This window comes from Schistocerca piceifrons, chromosome 1 (assembly GCF_021461385.2).
Source record: "Schistocerca piceifrons isolate TAMUIC-IGC-003096 chromosome 1, iqSchPice1.1, whole genome shotgun sequence".
Classification (NCBI taxonomy): domain Eukaryota; kingdom Metazoa; phylum Arthropoda; class Insecta; order Orthoptera; family Acrididae; genus Schistocerca; species Schistocerca piceifrons.
The window spans coordinates 504,743,719-504,749,998 of NC_060138.1; positions in this window are offsets into that span (position 1 = coordinate 504,743,719).

The window sequence follows — 6,280 nt, forward strand, 5'->3', positions numbered from 1 at the left end:
TTCAGAAAATTTATTATTGAAAAATGCCTGCCGTTGTGAAAATTGCTCACTCATCATATTTAATTTTGATAACATAGTACTAAGTATGTCTACACCTCCAGAGATGTTCGGTGCGACATTCATTATACATTATCGATCGATACCTTCTCTAACATCAGAATTATTGTCTGGTACTTCTACGACCTTATCCCTTGTTCTAATCCCCGATACACTTGGTATCGCTTCCTTCTCTTGTTCAGCAAACGTGTCACCTCCTACATTGACAATATTCCTATTACTTTCTTCCTGTTCTGGCAAATCACTAATCTCCTCTTCTGATTCACGAATTATCTTATCTATATCACTACGCAGATTTAAACATCTTTTAGGCATCATGATAACTACTGAACACAAGCACAATGAAATCTCAGTTAGTACTACAGTACAAAATCTATTCTAACATACTCAAATGATAACTTATTTTGTGGATTGCTTACTTTTCTCTGTCGTGATGGACTGTCGTGGTGTGGGTGTGGTCACTGTTGACTGTTGTCCGACGCGCTGCGTCGTTCTGCTTGTAGCTCACTCGATGTCGTGGAGCGTTGTGGAGGAGTCAACCCCCCACATCGTCTCTGCAGTTGTCGTTGAGAAGAAACGTCGAACGGTGTGATGTCCGGCGTCGTGAAGTCCTGTTAAGTCCTGTAAACAAACAATACGTAGTTGTTGCTCACCACTAGCACTCCGTCCTTGCAACGATTCGTTTAGCTTCGTCTTCCTGAAAAACTACGGAAAAGGCGTTCCTCGCGTTGTCGTTAAATCTCAGTTACATGTCCGCAGCGTTTCCACTTATGCGAACTGGTATAATTGATGCTTTCTATTATTAATATTGTATTGTTAATTGCCCGGATTTGCAGTAGTTATTATTTCTTTTCTCGTACGCATAGCACACAATACTGATTGCGAGGAAACATTTTAGTTAACAGTTTTTTTCTTACGTTGTTGTCTCGTTGCTATGGAACTGTTGTGCTGGTATGCAGCGAGATCCAGAGATACTCTTTGATTCAGTCTTTGTAAGATTCCGTTGTAGTACGAAAATATTTTGAAATTCACTTCAACTAATGACGTGAATATTTGCACTTCAATGAAATAGTCTTTCATGAGTAATCGTTGATTTAGTCATTTATCAAACTATTTAGTGATGTAGTCCACACCGGGTATTTAACTGGTAACGAATAGTTTATTGTTATTTTGTCACTAAATACTTATAACTCCCGCACCACACGCACACGGAATAGTTTAGTTAAGTCAGTCCGATTGAGTTATTGTTTCTTGGCAATTACCTTAACTCAACACTTTAGCGTAATTATTTTATCTTCATGATGTCGTAGCCGGCCGGAGTGGCCGAGTGGTTCTAGGCGCTTCAGTCTGGAACTGCGCGACCGCTACGGTCACAGGTTCGAATCCTGCCTCGGGCATGGATGTGTGTGATGTCCTTAGGTTAGTTAGGTTTAAGTAATTCTAAGTTCTAGGGGACTGATGACCTCAGATGTTACGTCCCATAATGCTCAGAGCCATTTCAACCATGATGTCGTGTACTTGGGTCCTACTCAAGACTAATTGCGTGTATTCTATCATAGAATGTTCACTTCGCCTTAGGTCCAACTAATTTAAAGTCAAGTCCAATGTTCACTAATTCCGTTATTAGATTTCAATTAACCCGTAGTGCACGGTTAAATGAGTCTATCTGTTCCTGTCTCAGGTCATAAAATCAGTTTCTTATGCCGTGAATCCCGTCACGCAACAAACACTTCTAAACTCGAAAACAATCTCGTCACGATTCGCAATCTCAGTAATTCAGATCAGAACTGCTCTCGTACGTTTGCACTGGATACGTTCTAGCAAGCGACTTCTTCTGTGGAAGGGCATTGTAGGCGCACTGAATTTCTTCGTTGCGCTTACAACTCTCTTCCTCATGAAAGTTATCTCTGATGACATTACTTTGGACTAAACTTTTGAGATATTAATTTCACATTTGTCACATCGATATTTGTCCATTGCTGAAATACGATGTTTCTTCTTTCTCTTTCGCTAACAAATATGCTCAGTGGTGTACAATGTAGTTGTTGACAACACTCTTTCGTGTTAGCTCATCGGCAAAGATGTCGCAACTGCCAAGATAACTTTCCCTACTTCACGTTCTTTCATAACTGACTTTAAGGTGGTCGTTGGGGCGTTACAGTCTCCCACTCACTGACTCCCCGACACATAATGACTCGAAAATACTATCGATCGCTCCAGAGATGGTACGACAGTGCACTTATCGATACGCGCTGCTGCTGCCACTCACGCGCAAGTAAGGCAGTAAGTTAGTGACGCCAGTATATGGAATAAGAAAACGAGGCGGGACTTCATAATAGAAGACGACAAACAATTAATGGGATGAACACGAGCTGTGCACGGGTCAGCCAGTGTTGTCGCATTGTTGTTCTAGAGAGGGGTCTGTCAGCGTGCGATTGGCTGACGTCTTCTCACATCCATATCTTCTCTATCGTTCCCGATTAGCGTGCCGGCGCTTGACTTTATATCATAACATTCCTCCCTGCCCCCCCTCCCCCCCCCCCCAAGAGGAATGCGTCGAAGCGTTGTCGTAGAAGGCTCCGACATCCAGCCTCCGCTCTGGTGGAAACGTCCCCTGGAATACGCCCAGAAGATTATGCGTCTACCTAATAAGGGCGATACCAAAATGTAGATGGCATAGGCTATTGCGGAGTGGTCGATTCCAGCTCCATCGGCAGGGCGAAAGGAGGCGCGGGAGACGAAGGCTGTCTCAATCGGGTCTTCTCGTAATATCTGACCATGATATAATGTAACTGAAATCTTGACATATCACTCGGCCTTTTGTAGCTATACTTCCTTTTCTTGTGATTCTTGAACGGAGTCTTCGCTATTAGTAACTGATATTTATTATAGAAGTCAATCAGTGTTTCTCCTCTCTAATTCCTTGTCCCAAGCCCATATTCTCCTGTAACCTTTTCTTCTACTCCTTCCCCTACAACAACATTTCAGCCCCCATGACTATGACATTTTCTTCTTCCTTTATTTACTGTATTACCCTTTCAATATCCTCTTACACTTTTTCTATCTCTTCACCTTCAGCTTGCGACGTCGGCATGTATATCTTAACTATCGTTGTCGGTGTTGGTTTGCTGTCGCTTCTGGTAAGAACGACCTTTTCACTAAACTGTGTAACACACTGTCTGCCCTACCTCCCTATTCATAACGAATCCTACTCCCGTTATACCATTTTGTGCTGCTGTTGATATTACCCTATACTCATCCGACTAGGAGTCCTGGTTTTCTTTCCATTTCGCTTCACCGACCCCTACTGTATCTAAATTGAGGCTTTGCGTATCGCTTTGTATATATTATAGTTTCCCTACTATGTTCAAGTTTGTGACATTTCACGTCCCCACTCGTAGAACGTTATCCTTTCGTTGAAAATTCAGTCTTTCTCTCATTGTCACCTCCTACTTGAAAGTCCCCTCCCGTAGATTCGAAAAGGGGGACTATTCGGCAATCTTCTGCCAATGGAGAGATCAACAGACACTTTTTCAATTGGAGGGCGCAAGTCATGTGGATACACGTTATGTGTCTAAAGATCAGTGGTTTCCATTGTCTTCTGTATCCTAACGCCGTTGTCAATGGTTATACCCAACCTTAGGACAAAAGAGTACCCTGAACCTCTGTCCGTTGGCAGAATGAGGGTGACTTCTTACACCGGAAGTCTTCGGTCACCAATACTGATTATTAATCAAAATTTAAGCAGTGGCGGGTTTTGTACAGAGGACGAAGGGCGTTTTGAGTATAGTCAAAGACGCTACCCTAGATCACGGACATCAGATTATTGATTTTAATACTTACTTGACGTTTAACTGATGTTTCATAACTGATATGAAAAAGAAGTGTTTCAGTGTTTCATGTCATCATTGTCTGACAGTCGAACGTAACCTTCAAAAATTGCGGAAGTGACTCTTAAGACATTGGAGTGGCAGAATTTATGCAGAATGGCCGGGCTACAGTGTATCATTTCCGTTGAGTGCTATAGTAAAACGTGAGAAATATATAGTACGAAAAAGAGAGAGACACACACACGCCAGAGAAAGAGAGAGAGAGGAAATGGGGCGAGGGCGGGAACCTAATCACATCTAAAGTATTCCCGAAACTAGATTATTTACTATTACTACTAGAAAATTAATTGCCAACTGACTATCACGAATAAATCAATTTAAACATAGCGCTCTAAATTCACGGTTCACTGCATGGTGTTTAATGGCCAGCAGTCGACTCACCAACAATTAGTGAAATTAATATTTCCCTACACCCCTCCCCAGCGATGATGAAACAAGCAGACATTGCAACGAAACCATTAACTGATGCCGATATTAAAAGTGCATGAGTGATATATAGTTAAATTTAACAAATTTTCATTTCCCTTTCGTGGAATTTCTTGTTGAAACACTTTACGAGAATTACCAGCGTTTCGCTAGCAAGATGAAACGACTTCTACAGAGGTAATAAGCGCCATTATCACCCCCTTCCGTCTGACCCCGATTGGCATCAGTAGCTTCACACTGGTTAACATGGTAGTGGACATCGTAGACGTTTTTAGAGAAGAGATTAACTGGCATGTGAAGTAAAACTTTGGCTAACGAAGCAATGATCTCCGTTCATTTATTGCTCTACGATCACAGATCGTAGGCTGTCCGTTGTATTCTATACAGCCAAGTTCCGCTTTACCCATCATGTTCCAACTACACTACACGCTACCATGTATTGCAGTGATTCACTAGGCGGTATGTGCATGTGATGAGTTGAATTTGGAAGTGCTGTCAATTCGTGGGAGGTCAATCAACGACTATGTCCTGCTTTGCACTACAACTGAATCGGAATTCAGTAACGTCTCTCCACTTGTACTGTAAAACACGACTTCTTTGATGAGATGTTGCTACGCTCCTCGTTTTATTGATGTAGCAGGCAGAGACCCTATTGGCAGTACTGATAATTTTGTCCCATGTATTAGAGTTCCGTAATGTCTGGTTTATGTCGGCTACGATCTTGCCTATACGATGTGCAGTTTAATGCTACACAGTAGAAGGTTTTGCTTTAATATCATATCAGAGCTCGTGGAATCTGTATACGGTACCTACTTTTCTCCTGCTTAACAGTTCAGATGGATCTCACTTTACTTAACAACTTTCTCTGATGACCGTATGCCCAACGTAATATTTGGTCACACCTTCATCGACGAAGCACAACTGAGATTCTATTTCAGTGGTGGTGTTCATAATTATACAGTCTCTTAAATATCGGTTAGGTCCGTGATGGGGTACACATTAATCTGATGACTTTCTCATTGGACTTTGGCAGATTTGAGATTACACTGCAGAGAAAAGTAATACTCTACTACCGGGACTGCTGCATTGAAGGACGTCAACATCGATTAACAACTCAGATTGCACGAATGGGTTCCTGATATACTCTGATAAGCCAAAACACTACGTCCACCCGCTTAACACAGTGTGGATCCATCTTTGTTACGCACTACTGCAGCCATCGTAAATGGCATGATTCAACAAGTCCTTGGCAGGTATCAGGAGGTATATGAAAACAGATGTTCCCGAACAGGTCACGAAATTGTCGTACATTAAGGCCCGATGGTTTGTGACCGCGGAACTGATACTACATGCATGGGCGGCGAAACGTTGGCCCTGATTAGGCAATTTATGTAAGATGTATAGGACATGGTGTGTGTGATACAGTAAATTTTGTTGGTGATGTGACTGTATATTTTTATAAATAAAGTCCCTAAGCTTGATGATCTTGCAAAAAGCCTAGAAGCGATTATTGGTGTTGTAGCTCGCAGAGGCATACTCTATGTGGGGCACACATGTGCATCACTGTTAGTCGCTCGTGTGCATTGATGCAATTCGGAGCTGTATGTCTCCCGTGATGTGGAATTATTTCCCTACCTCGGTGGCTCAAGCTTGAAGCCGGAAGTTGAGGGTTTGATAAGGTGCTCGGCTATATAAGCGGTGACCCATCCGGCCTTTCTGCCGGGCCGCTGCACGAGAAACTACTTTGAACGACTCACTAGATGCGTCGTTAAAGGAGGAGGTGTTGTTCACGTGCTGTTATTTATAAAGCTACTGATAATGTTACATCTTCTACAGGGATTATGCTTACCAGTAATACTCTGCAAGTCACGGAAGGTGCCCTATACCATTACTATTCATCTCCTTTC